This window comes from Mus caroli, unplaced genomic scaffold, assembly GCF_978045245.1.
Source record: "Mus caroli unplaced genomic scaffold, Mus_caroli_1 scaffold_4, whole genome shotgun sequence".
Taxonomy (NCBI): domain Eukaryota; kingdom Metazoa; phylum Chordata; class Mammalia; order Rodentia; family Muridae; genus Mus; species Mus caroli.
This window is the reverse complement of record NW_028227259.1, coordinates 140,623,575-140,638,543: the sequence shown is the minus strand read 5'-3', so window position 1 is coordinate 140,638,543 and position 14,969 is coordinate 140,623,575. Positions and strand designations below refer to the sequence as shown.

Below are 14,969 nucleotides of genomic sequence, written 5' to 3'. Positions count from 1 at the left end.
TGGTCAATAGTGCCTCATTTATTGACAGCTACCCAGCCAGGCAGGGTCCAGGAGCCTTCTTCATCTGTGGGCTTTAGGCTGCAGTCTAGTAGAATACATATTGAGTTCTACTTGTGAGAGACAGGAACTCATATTATCACATGCAGCTTGGGGAAGCCGACAGGTATGTCAGCTATGTGCCCTGGGTCAGGGCTAGATGTCAGTACCAGGAGCTCTGGCAGGGCTGCCAGCCCCAGGAAAGCTAGGTCCTGAGGTGGCCCCAGCCACCATGCTGCCTGGAGCTGCACTTCCCTGACTTTTCTAGCTCCTTGTTTGGGGGGTCTGCTAGAAGGGAATTGCCTCATGGCCAAGGTTGATTCTCTTGCTCTGAGCCCAGCAACAGGCACACAAAAAGTATGAGCCAGGCAGTTAACAAAGCCCTCCAGAGACCCAGCGGTCACCACAGTGAGTTGGCTTTATCTCTATCCAGCTCTCATCCCTGAGCAGAAGCCTGCATGGCCAGCTGTCTCCTGGGCTGCCCTCTGGGATGACTAATGGTTCCTGTTCCCACTTAAGGAACACTGTCCTCTCCCTTGGTCCCTGCTGCTTCGAGGTGACACTATCTCTCACCTGTCTGCTTACCCAAGTCCTAGCCTTCTACTTGTAGGATATGTCTATCCTAACTCCTGCCATAATTCTCCACACTGCAGGTGCCCCAAGCACGGCTCACAGTTCATCTCTCCCTAGACCTGCAGATTAATTTATATGAGGACCCTGCATCCTACAATGTCCTGACACTTCTTCCTCTGATCTTACAATCTGGGTCTATGTAGTCCAGGAAAACAGAATTCACCATCTTCCTGCCTCGGACTCCCAAATGGCTCCCAAGTGTGACTTACTATGCTCACCCCCGCCCTTTTGAGATAGGGTCTCATGTAGCTCAGGGCTCCCCTCAACCTTGATACTTTAAACTTCTGATCCTCCCACCTCCCTGACCTAAGTGTTAGGATTATAGGCGTGCACTGGTGAGGATTAAATCCAGGGTCTCATGCAGGCTAGCTAAGCAGTCTATCAACTGAACTAACTATACCGCTATTACAACCACAGTTGGACACTGCACAAAAACGTTTCAGTCAACAAGGGACCACATGTACAACAACAGTGTAAGACCAGCACCTAATAACACCTCCCTGCCTTAGCTTCTGTAAAGTTGCTTGGGAAATGTCAGAATCACATGACACAGTTCTCAGAATGTGACCCCATGAATGCATGGCTGTACTTGGTAGCCCTGGGTTCTTTCACAGGGGACACTAAAACAATGTGGCCTTGTCAATAATCATCTCCCAGGTATCAACTCCAGTGTCTGCCATGTAGTAGAAATTTGGTAAATATTTGCTCAATGAATGTACAAATGGATGTATCAAATCATTTCTTCAAAGTGCTGCGTGAAGCCAGGTAAGTGGCGCTGTAATCCTAGCACTAGAATTGTGGAGGCAGGAGGATCAGAAGTTTAAGGCTATCCTCAGCTCTATAGTAAGTTCAGGATAGGGCCACATGAATTCCAAAAAAACTATCTCAAAAATCTAGAATAGAGTCAACTGAACACAATATGTTTTGAGCGTAATGTGCACCTTGCTCCTGTGATTGACACCTCCCATAGGACTAAGCTCACTAGAGCATCTGAAATACCAGACAGCAGCCACTGTTCACTCAGATTGTCTGGCCCTGCCATGGAGTGCTTTAATAGCTCTCTGAATTTTCATTTAACTTTTATGTCAGACTATAAAACGTTTCATGGCTGCAAAGCCATTGACACCCTCCACTCAGGGTCCAGCACATGTGATTGGCAAGTCCTCCATTCTGAGACTTTACTTGATGCTGGCACCTGCATCCAGCCAGGATCTCCCTACACCCTGCCTATTCACCTGACTCTGACCCCTAGCCTCTCCTTGACTGGTCCATATTAAAAAAAAAAAAAAAAAAGATAACCCCTCCCCCAAAGCCAAGTGTGGTGACTCACACCTCTAAGCCTCTAAGTGCAGCACTGGGGAAGGTGAGAAATGCAAGGTCACTCTTAGCTACATAAAGAATCAGAATGAGGCTCTGCCTCTATTTACCCGTTAAGAGGAGCATTGCTGCTCTTGCAGGACTAGAGTTGTGTTCCCTTGTTCAGTGGCTCACAGCTGACTTCTCTTTCTGCTTCTACAGGCAAATAAAAAATAATTCTAAAGAAACTCTGTCTTAGTTAGAGTTTGTATTGATGCAACAAAACACCATGACCAAAAAGAAAAAAAGTTGGGTTTTTTTTTGGGGGGAGGAGATTTTTTTTTTTTCTGCTTACACTTCCACATTGCTGTCATTACCAAAGTATTCAGGACAGGAAGTCAAACAAGGATGGAACCTGGAGGCAGGAGCTGATGCAGAGGACATGGAGGAGTGTTGCTTACTGGCTTGCGCTGCCTGCTTTCTTAGAGAACCCAGAACCACCAGCCCAGGATGGCCCCACCCACAGGCTGGGCCCTCCCCCATTGGTCACTAATTGAGAAAATGCCTTACTGCTGGATCTCATGGAAGCCGTTCTTCAGTTGGGGATCTTTCTGCTCTGATGACTCTAGCTTGTGTCAAATTGACATAATCCCAGCTAACCCAGACCCTGTCTCCAAAAAATCAACTATCCAACAAAATCCCAACAAGTTAAAGATACTGGCTAGGCCTTCTATTGCAAAATAGACTTGAACTGGTCATTATCCCAGAAGTTACAATAATATGGCCTTGGTGGTAGAGAGATTTTTTTATTTTTCTTTTAAAATCCACACCCCTCCACTTCCGAGTGGCAGCTGATGATTTGTTTGAGATGGGTTTCCCTCTGTCACGCAGACTCTTCTGGAACTCATGGTTCTCCAGCCTCAGCCTCTAGTGCTGAGATTGCAGCTGTGTGCTGTGCACCTCCAGCACTCAGAGCCTTAGGCTTTGCACAAGACGACATTTTACATCTGTGACCCCAGTTTAAGTTTTTAATTATTTGTTCTTTACTTTATGATTATTTTTATTATGTTTGTGTGTGCTTGCATGCCCATACCACAACACACGTATGGATGTCAGAACCTTTAGAGTTGATTTTCTCTTTCCGTTACGTGAATTCTGGGAATCAAACTCAGATCATCAGGCTTGTTAGCAAATACACTTATGTGCTTGTTCCCATTCCTTTATTTTTTTCAAACAGGGTTTCATGTAGCCCAGGATAACCCAGCACTTGGTATGCAGCCAGAACTGGCCTTATATTTTTGATACTTCAGCCTCAGCTGGTGCTAGGGTTCTGAGCATGCCTACCTACTACACCTGGCTAAATTGTTTTTAATATTCGAAGCACAAATACAAATGTCATAACCATTTGCCAGCATTGTGCCCTGATAGGATTCCCTTGGTAGAACTTCCCCTCTGTTCAGCTTTCTGTCCTTGAGGCCATCATCTCTCTGGATTTGGGTCCGTGCCTGTGGGCAAGGACAGAGTTTCAGCCTGGTCTCCTGATGCCAACAACTCCCCAGTGCAAAGCATAGTTTAAAGTGTACCGTTCAAGACACTTAAACTCTGCCAGCACTTCCTGGCAGTCTGTCACATAGATGCCTGAACTGAGAGTCCCAACAGATGCACAGGTCCTTTCCTTCCCCACCTCCCCAGTACTACGCACACACTTTGCATAGTAGAGAAAATATTTCACAATTATGTTTTGAGTGAAACAGCTTGTATCTTTAACTGATGATACAGGAAACGTCCCTGCCTTTAAAGGGTGCCCCTCTCCCATAGCTGGAATATTATGAAATGATATAGCATAGCAGGAATTTTCCTGGGATCTAGGCAGAACCATGATGGCATGCATAATCTGCCACTCATTAACCTGGAGTGGGTAACTTGCTTCAGATTTTCATTCTGCAATAATGTATTTATTTGCAAGCTTGTGAGAGAGCAACATAATCAGCAAAATAATCACTTGTACTCCAAGTCTCAGTCTCTAAGCTGGCCGGTTTTATGTCAGCTTGACACAAGCTAGAATCATCAGAGAAGACAGAGCCTCGTTGAAAAAAATTCCTCCTTAAAATTGGGCTGTAGTACTGGGGGAGTGGGAGAAGGAAAGGACCTGTGTGCCTTGGCTATGAAGTTCCTTGGTAAAATCGCTTTGCAAGCTGCCAGTCTTCTTGCTTCTGCAGTCACTTTGCAAGTATTATATTTTACTCCTGACTCAGTGGCAGTTTACTTCCTACCAATGAGACCCTTCAAATGCAAAAACAGTGCCTGGGAGCTTTTAAAATTGAAGTCTTAGGAAGGGTATTACCAGCACTATAAAATATTTATCACCTCATGAAACAGGGCTCCCACCCATGTTGTCAGAACCACCTCAACTTGCTTGATTGACCTAGGAAACTAGCCTATGGTTTTGAAAAGCACCTGTGTGGTGGTTACTTTTCTTATTACTATAAACAAAAGCAACTTACAGGAGAAAGGGCTTGTTCTGGCTCAGTTTTAAGAGGTGCAATATATCATGAGGAGAGGCATGGCGGCAAGATCATAAAGCCTGGTCACACTGCAACCACAGTCAGGAAGCAGAGAGAGATTAATGCTGGTGCTCAGCTCGCTGTCTCCTTTTCAGTCAGTCCATGACCCCACCCTGGGACATGGGTCTTCATGCCTCAATTCTTTCTAGAAACACCTTCATAAATCCAGAGGTGTATTTTTGTGGTGATTCTAAATCCACTTAACAATGAAGATTACCCATCACAATATAGCATGCATTTTCTGAAGCGCTGAATGAGAACTTTCTAGAGAGCTCATTCGTGGGTTACTCTATTTCCAGAACTTTATGCAAAGTTGACAGAAACTTGCACAAGGTTTGTGTCTCCAGGCACCCAGTCTTAAAGGTAGGATTTGGATAAAGGGGACTCTCGTCATGAGGACTAGCCCCATTATGAAGACCCAGAGATCAGCTGTTCCCCCCCCCCCCCCACGAGACAAGGTCTCAGTAGCTCCAGGCTGATCTCAAACTCTTATGGCCATTGAAAACCTTGCACCCCTGATCCTCCAGCCACCCAAGTTCTGGGATTACAGATGTACACCACCATGCCCCTTTTACATGGAACTAGTACTACCACTGCGTGTGGCAGGCAAGCACTCTACAGAGCTACAGCCTCAGCTTGGGGGCTGCTTTTTAATGTCCCTCCACAAGGGTGAAATAGCCATCTGGTCCTTTGTGCCACTACTTCCTGGGGAGGACACATCACAGATAAAATCAGAAACTTTACTTCCATCCCTCCTCCTTCCCTGCTGGCCTCAGGGAGAGCTGACAGGGTCTGTGCCGGTGTGAACCCCCTCGTGGCTTTCACGTCACTAGCCACTATGCCGTTGGTATACTATGCTAGCCTTCAAGGCTGGGAAAATATGGCTGCTCTTGTCTCATTCCAGCAGGCTAGTCTAGTTCAGGTGATGCAAGACTCCTGATGCTGGCAAACTAGGCCAACACCCCTCACCTTTACAGAGTGACTTTAGTGGCCTGAGACCTGTACGATCATCCTCATAGGTGTCCTGTCTGTCTTCCTGGGACATTTTCGTTCATATTACTAAGAAACAACCTCAGGCACCAAACCAAGACAACAAGGAAACCAGGGACTTTGGGCATTCAACTGTTTCCTGTCTTCCCTGTGGCTCTCTGGACTGGAGCTGGTCCTGAAATTGCTACAAGGGACAAGAATCAGTTATGCTTCACACTGGAGAATTGGAAACTAAACAGGGGACAGCTTTTTTCCACCCTCCATGACTAGAACACCAAACAAATTTGGCACATCTTTTATTTTTTATATGCTATTAACAAGTGATTGATGAACTATAAACTCACGATTTTGTTTTGAGATAGTCTCGTGGAGTTCATGCTGGCCTCTGCATCACTGTATACCAAGGATGGCCCCTCCTCTGGCTTTCACCTTCTGAGTTCTGGGTTTACAGGTGTACGTCACCATATCCTGTTAATGTAGTACTGGGGGTGGAATCCAGGGCTTTGTGCATGCTAGGCAAGTGCTCTTCCCATGAAGCCACATCCCCAACACTCAGCTGTAAACACTTTGAAAAGTGAAAGTTACAAGGTGGATGCCTGTATCTGTGCCAGCTGCTTCAGCAGGCTCTCATTTTAGGGCCTTCCCTTTTGGTCCCACCCACCCAAACCTTTGGCTGAACTGACTGGCATGTTGAGAACTCCCCAAACTGACCCAGGGAATCCTTCTTGATGTGCACACACAAAGGTGTGCGGCCTCATCCCACCCGTTCCTCCCCACCTCCCACCCCCCCACCCCAAGCCCGGACATGATTGGGGTGGTCCTGGCACGCTGGGTATCTAGACAGCTTTTCATCGGTTGCTCATCAGCATGCTAATTGTCATATAACTAATTATGCCCTGAATTCCAGTTGATTTTCTTAATGAGACAGCTGGGTTAATTATGTAATCGTATGATTACATTAGCCCAGAGTGTCCCGGCAAAGAGTAGTGTTGGCTTGCATGTGATGTCATCCCTGTGATGGTGCTCACAAGGAACACATTCATACTGGAGCTAGAGGCAGGCGACAGCCCTGTGTTGCCTGCAAAGCTCTGTGCAAACATGTGCCCAGGGTTTACTAAGATGGGGTTTCTAAGCCCTCACAATATGGAGTGGGTCCATTTGTCACAAGCCCTACTGCCATCCTATAGATTCGGGGCAGCCCAGCAGTGTGCCTTCAGTAACTCTGGGACCTCTCTATTTGACACTGCTTCCCTTTATTGGGCATGCCAGCTGCCTGGGTAGTGGACAGAGACATCCAAATAAATGTTTATATTAAAGTGCTGCTAGAGGGCCAAGTGAAAGTCTGTAAGTGGCCCCAGACTGGCCCAAACATTTTCTTCTTTTGTGCTCTATCCCCACAGAAGCAGACTTTCCTGAGAGGGGACCACACCTGTTGAGTCACCACTCTATCTGGTCACACTCTCCTCCTGGCTTCTTCCTCTGCCAGGACTTTCTCCTCAGCTTCCTTGTCAGTGTCCTAGGTGACTTCTGAAACTTCTCAGGAGCATAAGACCACACACACACACACACACACACACACACACACGCCCCAACTACCCTCCAAGACAGTAAGTGGTGTCACCATAATGAATATGCATTGGTCTCCATGCAGGTGTCATCAGAGATTTCTGTTCTATTCTCATTCTTAATAATCGTACCTCCAGAAGCTGGCCTACATTTAAGCCCCTCTTACCACACCTGCCACTACCTCACTCATCCACATTCCCATAATTCCTTGCTCCCTGGGCTCACCCTTCCTACTGCATACTACTAGTCACTCTTGGCCCAGTAGCCAAATCCATCAATTCAGAGCACTCACCAGACATCTTTATGTATCTTCAGGCTAGCCCCAGACCCACTTTATAGCTGAGGATGACCTTAAATTTCCGATCTTCCTGCTACCTCCTGAGTACAGGTGTGTGGCGCCCGGCCTGTTTTATGTGGAACTAGGGCTCAAACTCAGAACCTTATGTGTGCCATGCAAGTACTCTGCCAACTGAGATATTGCCATTTATCTCAAGAAAAAATTTGGGATTCACAGCCCCAAGATATTCTTATTTTAAGTATATTATATGCATAGACAATTATAGTAGTGTATTTTGAAAAACCTCTATATATCACATTCTAAAAATAAGAAGCTACAGCAAGGCATAGTAGTTCATAACTACAATTCCAGTTCTTTGGAGGCAAAGTGAGTTCAAATACAGTCTGGGCAACCTGATGAGACCCTGTGTCAAAATGGAAAGTAGATAATCTGAGGCTATAGCTCCGCGGTGGTGTGCTTGCCTAGCATGATTTAATCCCCAGTGCCACAGCACACAAGGCAGTGGTGCAGAGCAAAGGGAATTAAAATACTTTATTAAAACATTCAAAAGTTGTTCTTGAAAATTACTTAAGTGTATAGACATATATATAGTTTACTACTGGTGTTAGGCATTGATCTCGGGGCCTTGCACATACAAGGTGCTAGTCCTGAGCTCTATCCCATTGCACTGAAGTTCTATTTGAGTGTGTGTACATACAGAGATCAGAGATCAACCTTGGCTGTTATTCCTCAGGAGATGCCCACCTTGGGATTTTGTTAGTGGTGGTGGTGTTGCTTGCTTGCTTGCTGTTTAAGGCAGTCTCTCACTGACAGCTAAGGCTTGCCAATTAGGGAGAGTAGCTGGCCAGCAAGCCCCAGAGACTTCAAAGCCTCCTGTCTCTAGACTTAGAAGTGTCCACCACCTGCCCACACACACACACACACACCCCACCCCACCCCACCCCAGCTTTTTTACATGTGTTTTGGTGATTAAATGCAGGTACTTATGCATACAAGGCAAGTTCAGTAGTAGAGTACTTAGCTAACTTGTGCAAAGCCCGGGGCTTACTCCCCACCACTACCTGATGGATGGATGGATGGATGAACAGATACACAGATACATAGGATTCAGTCCCCAGCACTACTGAATGAGCAAATACAGTTGAAAAAAAAAAAAAGAGCAAACAAAATTGGCTGGATCAATTCATTAACAGTTTACTAAAGATTTTTGTCTTTAAATTTGTAAGGAGTATAGAATACAGATTTTTGTGTTTATTAACCAGAAGACAAGGCTCTGAGCTCACTTCATGAGCTGGGAAGTGTTCCCCCTTCAAAGCCACTATTATATCTTTTTTTACATTCCTGTAGTTAAACTCTGAAGGCATTTAGGCCTGGGACTTTCTTTCTTTTACCTTTTATAAACTTGGTCCTTTTTACACATACCCTTACCCTCTCTTAGCTCCTCTCAATTTTCCTCCCTTCCTCCCACCAAGTTCCCCTCATTTTCAACTTTTTTTTTTTTCTGGTTCTGTAACCCACTAAGTTTAATTAAGGTTGCTTACATGCCTATGAGTGGAGACATACTGGAACTTTGGGCAAATGACAAGCAGTTACACCACTGAAGAAAACTACTCCTCTGATCCCTTGGCAACCATTAACTACCAATAGATAGCTCCTGTGATGGAGTGATGATAGTGGGCCTGGTATTGCTGGTTCTCATTTCAAATTGAACTTCATTAACAGATATAGTACTGGGCTGGAGAGATGGCTCAGCGGTTGAGAGCACCTATTGCTCTTCCAGAGGTCCTGAGTTCAATTCCAAGCAACCACATGGTGGTTCACAACCATCTGTAATGGGATTTGGTGCCCTCTTCTGGTGGAGCACAGTTACAGAGCACCCATAAATACAATAAACAAATCTTAAAAAAAGAAAAGAAAAGAAAAGAAAAGAAAAGAAAAGAGATATAGTACTATAAACAGTTTTTAATTCCTTTCTGAGTCAGATTGAATCATTTCCAATTGTATTTTTGCTTTTGTTTATATATGTATAAGCACAGGGGAGTGTATGTAGGTCAGAGGTCAATCTAGTATATTATTCATCCGGAGCTATCTTTTTTTTTTTTTTAAGGCAGAGTCTTTCACTGGGGCTTGGGACTCTCCAAGTAGGCTAAGGTGACTAGCCAGCAAGCCCTAGGGCTGCTTGTGTCTCCACTGGGTACCTGACTTGGCATTTTAGGTGGATTCTGGGAATCAGAACTCAGCTACTCCTGCTGGCATGCTAGGTGCTTTACCCACTGAGTTATCTTTTTGGGCTGAAATATTTTTTAGGCATTTTGTCACCATATCAACCAGTCTGACCTGGAACTTAAATAGATCTGCCTCTCTTCTGTGTCTTCCAGACTCCTGGAATTACAGGCATGCACCACCATACCTGGCTTTGGGCATGATGTTAATCATAGTATATATCATCTTTTTTTTTTTTTAAGATAGACTCTCACTATATAGACCTGAGTGACCTAAAACTCAATATATGAACTAGGTTAGCCTCAAACTCATTTACAGAGATCCACCTGTTTCCACCTTTGCCATGTTGTGCCAATTGTGGTAGTGCATCCCTCTAATCCCAGCAGTCCAGGAGGCGCAAGCAGGCAGATCTCTATGATTTTGAGGCCAGCCTGGATTACATTCAGATTTCCATGCCATCTAGCACTATGTAATGAGACCCTGTCTCAAAAAAGAAAAAGAAAAAGAAAAGAAACAGAATTAAAGGATGTGTAGTCATATCCATTCTGGCATTTCCTGATCTTGGGATTTGTAAATTCTATGTTTTTTTTCTAGATCAGTCTGGCTAGGAGCTAATCAATTTTAATGATTTTTTTTTCCTTAAGAACCTGCTTTTGTTTGCATTGATTTTTTTTTTCTCTTTGCCTTTTCAGTTTTATTGCTCCCCAATCTCCTTTGCTCACTTCTGCTTACTTTGCGTTTGATTTGCTCCTTTTTTATGTTCTTAAGAGGTCCAGTGCATGTTTTACTCCATTGTGGCCAGAGAATGTGCTTCGGATGATATTTGTTATTTTGAATTTATCAAGACTTGTTTGCACCTCTGCTTGCTGTTAGATATTCCCCATGCATACATACTAAAGGAAAACTTGTGCAGCTGTGTGGAGCCACTGAGGTGGTTGGTTGGTAGTGTTCTTCAGGCTTTTGCATCCATACTGACATTTTGCTAGGTTTTTTGGTAGAAGAGCATCTGCCTCAAATCTCCGTAGTGAGGGGCTGGGGGCGTGGCTCAGTGTTAGAGCCCCTGCCTAGAATCCCCCAGTGAGGGCTGAGGGTGTGGCTCAGTGGCCTTGCATTCTCATGACTGAGTTTCTTCCCCAGCACCACAGGAAGAAATGATTTTACATCTCTGTGATTAACAGATGTAAATGGAGTTTTGAAGTTTGTACCCATTATGCTGGGTGGGTCTTTTCTCCTGTCCTCTCAGTTTTTGGTTAGTATATTGGGGTATATACCTTGGCAAGCCTTTCAGAGCAAGGTGTTAGCTTATCAAGTATTCCTTTAGCATCATAAAATTAACATTATCAGTTATTCTTAGTGGTGATGGATGGTTCTGATCCTGCCTGGCACTGCACTCCTGATTCTCCCTATGTCACTATTAAGGCAACTACTCAAGTATCTCTGTCTCCTCTTACTGAAAAAAAAAATTATTTTTTCCTCTTTGCCCATTTATATGGAATCTATCCTCCACTCGTGTCATCTTTAATGTGGCCATTTTTTTGCTTTCCCATTGATATTTGATGTTACCTGGGCTACCTCTCCAGGGAAGCTGGCTCCTGTTGACTTGGCTCAGGTGTCCCTTGCAGTGCCCATCCCTGGCCTTTCCCAGATCATGTAGCCACTTAGGAAACCCTTGTTAAATTAGTGCATGAAGAGACAGTATAATTGAGGTAGCTGCTGTCTCAGGAAGTAGCATTCATAATTAGCATTTTGCATACCTGTTGGCCTGGCCAGCTTTCCTTCCCATCCCTGTCCCTGGGGGAGATGCCAGCGCCTGACACATCTCAGCATGCCTTCCCCCAGCTTCTGCAGGGATGACTAGAATTAATGAGCTAATGTTACCTCGCTTAGCAAAATGTGCTGAATAAATCCAGGTGATAGGGTTGTTTGTTATATAATTATGCTGTTTAAGGTCCTGAGTTGCATAACGAACTGCACACTACCTCCAAGCCTGCTTCAGGAATTAACTTATCAGATGATCGTAAAATGTTTTTTGAGTTTGTCATGGTGGGTGGATGTGGATGGTGGCAAAGCATGTTGGGTTGGAGGCTGGGCAGGTGGCTTACAGAACTCCGAATGCTATTCTGTCTATGGGTGTGTTCTGTCTCCTCCCTCAGACAATTCTGTAATTGAACTGCTGAGTTGAGAGGCTTCTGACGTACAGCCTGAGACCTAACAATGCTTGTATGGAGTTTAAATGGCATTGGAAATCGTTAACGAGACAGAAAGCTATGATTTCCCCAGCTTAACATGCAGGTCGGGGTTTGGCGTGCTGAAGTTCATTGTTTTGGTCTCCAGCTCAAACATGCTAGGACTATTATACCATCATGTGGTAATTAGCCGTTCCTTTAATACACATAATAAAAATTAAGCCTAAGAGCTACTTTACCAATGGCTTTTACATATCCCAAAACAATATTCCAATGCTGTAGGCCTTTAGTCATGCAATGTACCATCGTAAAGTTGAGTCTAATGCACCAAACTATTTGAACATTCAGTTCCTTTTCTATTCTGTGGCCAGTTTTGCTACTTTGACATTAACTTTAGTACTGTTAAATTAAATATAGATGCTATAATGAATAATTACAAGAGTGCCAGAACTTCCATTTACAGTGGGGCGTGCTGAGAATTTGTCTTAAGGCGTAGTTGGTTACTATTTGCTCATAGCATGTGTGTTCTCTTCATATGTTACTGGATTCCTGCTGAATGGCAAGATGGAAGCTATTTTTTCATCAGAAGCAGACACACTGGGTCCTGGCCTTTAAATAGGGATGGCCTGGAGGGGCCTGGGGAGATGGCCCAGTCAGTTACGTGTTTGGCAAGCATGAGGATCCACATTCCATCTCCAGTACCCATGTAAAAAGTTCCTGTGAGTTCCTAACCCCTAGAGCTGGAGAGGTGAAACTGGTGGATTCCTGGCCTAGCCTACTTAGTGAGTTCCAGGCCAAATGAAAGACACTGTCTCAGCAAGGTGGAGAAAGATTGTGGAAGATACCATCATCAACACCTTTCCACACGCACACATGCATGTGTGCAGAATGCAACCTTAGCTCCTGAAAAGTCAAATTGGCACTGGCAGTTGTGCTAGAAAAGGCAGTGTCTGTGAACATTCCTAGACTGTTCTGCGAGCATGGCTCCTTCTCCTCCTTATCCCTCACCTGGATCAAGCTCAGATTGCCCTTCTGTATAAAGGATGTTGTGGGCATAGTGCTCATTTCTCTCAATCCATTTCCCCAGCCTGAAGAATGGAGGGCAGAGAGAAATTCAGGTTTCCTGGGAAGACAGTGCAATTAAAAGGGGGAAAAAAGTACCTGGGATGTTCTGAGAATTTCATTTTTCTTGTTATTGCCACTCCTGCTTGGAAGAACTATGTTCCCAAAATAGCACTAGCAATCTAGCATAACATAAATATTTTAATGCTGATTAAAATAATAATGAAAAGTCATGAATGAGAAAGGGACTGTGTATAGAGGCCACATAAGTGCCCACCAAGCCTGAGAGTCACATGATGGACAGTGTTGGTGTTAAGGTGCTGGGCTCCCTCAGGGCTGCAGACGCTAGCTCCACAGTCCTGGTGACGCATGGAGTGAATGCTGTGAACACAATGACATCGCAGAGAATTCCAGGCCAACCCTTGCTTCCAGGAACCAGAGGTGGTCTGAAAAATTAATGACTCTGGCATGGAAAGTTAAGTGAGTTCTTGAATATATACCCTCACTGATCTGCCATGTGTGATGTTTAGCATTCCTTGAGAGGAGACTAAATCTCCACAGCCATCCCTAGGCAAGGCTGGCGCCCCTGCCACAAATAGATTCAGTAATCTTTCTAAGCCCTGCGACTTGGATATTCTTCTATTCTCAGAATTCCAAAGGGTGTGTTCCCCTGGGGCCCAGCAGGTGGGTTATAATTACCTCCTAAAGAGAAGGAAAAGGGAGATCATATTGACTGAGAGCATTTACTGCCTGCCTGCCTGCCTGCCTGCCTGCCTGCCTGCCTGTCTGTCTGTCTACTGAGAATTCTTGGGAAAGCCAGAGGCCAAAACCCAATTCTATAAATTGCCTGTCTGTTTTTTCCAACTGTAGACTAAAATCTAACCCTGAGTAAATCTGATGGCAGACATCATTTCTTTGGGGGAGGAGGGCCAGTCTGTGTAAGTATAAAGGAACATAGATGTGGAAGCCAGAGTCAGCTTCATGTATTGTTCCTCAGGAGCCGTCAACCCTGTCTTTTGAGAGAGCATCTCTCACTGGCCTAGAACTCACAAAGTACAAGGCTAGCTGGCACTGAGCTAGAGATTTCCACCTGTCTCCACTGCACTACTGGGATTACCAATACCCACGCTTGGCTGCTTATGTGGGTGCTGGGAACTCAGAACCATCTCCCAGCCCCAAAAATCATTTTCTTTGTCCACAAGGCCTCCCAGGACTGGCCCAGATATTCTTTTGCTCTCTGTATTCTAATGGGGAACTTGGTGCCTTTCCTAGCTGGCTGGCCACAGGCCTGCTATGGGGGTGATATTGTGCTTTTATAGGTGTCCTTACTTCTTAGAACTAGCAGCTAGCTTCATGCCTTTGACTGTTCTTAACACCCAGCATCAGTAAAGGACCATCATGATACAGATAGAGTTCGGGATAGACCTTCCACAAACTTCAACAAGCACAAAGCGCTGATGCACACGGCTCTTGATTCAATACACAACAGCACATGATCTAAATGTGGTGTTGCCTCTAGTCCTAGCACCTGAGAAATGAAGGCAGGCGGATCAGAAATTCAAGGCCAGCATGGTTTACATAAGCCTCTGCCTTGAAAAGTAAAATAAAATAAAGAAAAGACAAGGGCATGGACTGACAGAGCCCTAGGGTACTTTCCTTTCTCCAAGAGTTTCCATGTATATATAAAATGGTGATCACCTGGAGTCAGCAGGCTTAGTTCAGCTTTCTACCAGTCAACCAGGTAAACTCAAGCTAGCTCTTCCTTCTCACTTAACTTTAGTGCCTCTTCTGTAGTTAGTGCCATTGTGAGACTTCTAAGAAAGTGCTGTCCATACAAGTGTTCTGTGGCCTGAGCAACTTACTTAGTTCCAGGTCCTGGACTTCCTGGACTCATTTAATGTAGTTGCACCTTTTCATGGACCAGAATCCCCCAGAGAAGGCTCTGTAAATAAGATAGGCTGCCCTGAGGCCTCCTTCCTTCCACTCAGTATGCCTGTTTTGTTATTTCTGACCAGTAAATGAAAATCCTTAAAGAATCCCAGCCACCAGAGTTGGCAAATCCCAGTGAGTTCTGTTGTCACTCCATTTCCACATGTTAAGGATCTTGGACTGAGT

The 14,969-nt window shown here is 44.8% G+C and overlaps 1 protein-coding gene across 13 annotated transcripts in view; it reads left to right on the top strand.

Annotated features, from left to right (window-relative positions):
* Positions 1 to 14,969, top strand: part of Cux1 (cut like homeobox 1) — a 318,232-nt gene that overhangs the window by 177,379 nt on the left and 125,884 nt on the right. The window lies entirely within an intron of this gene.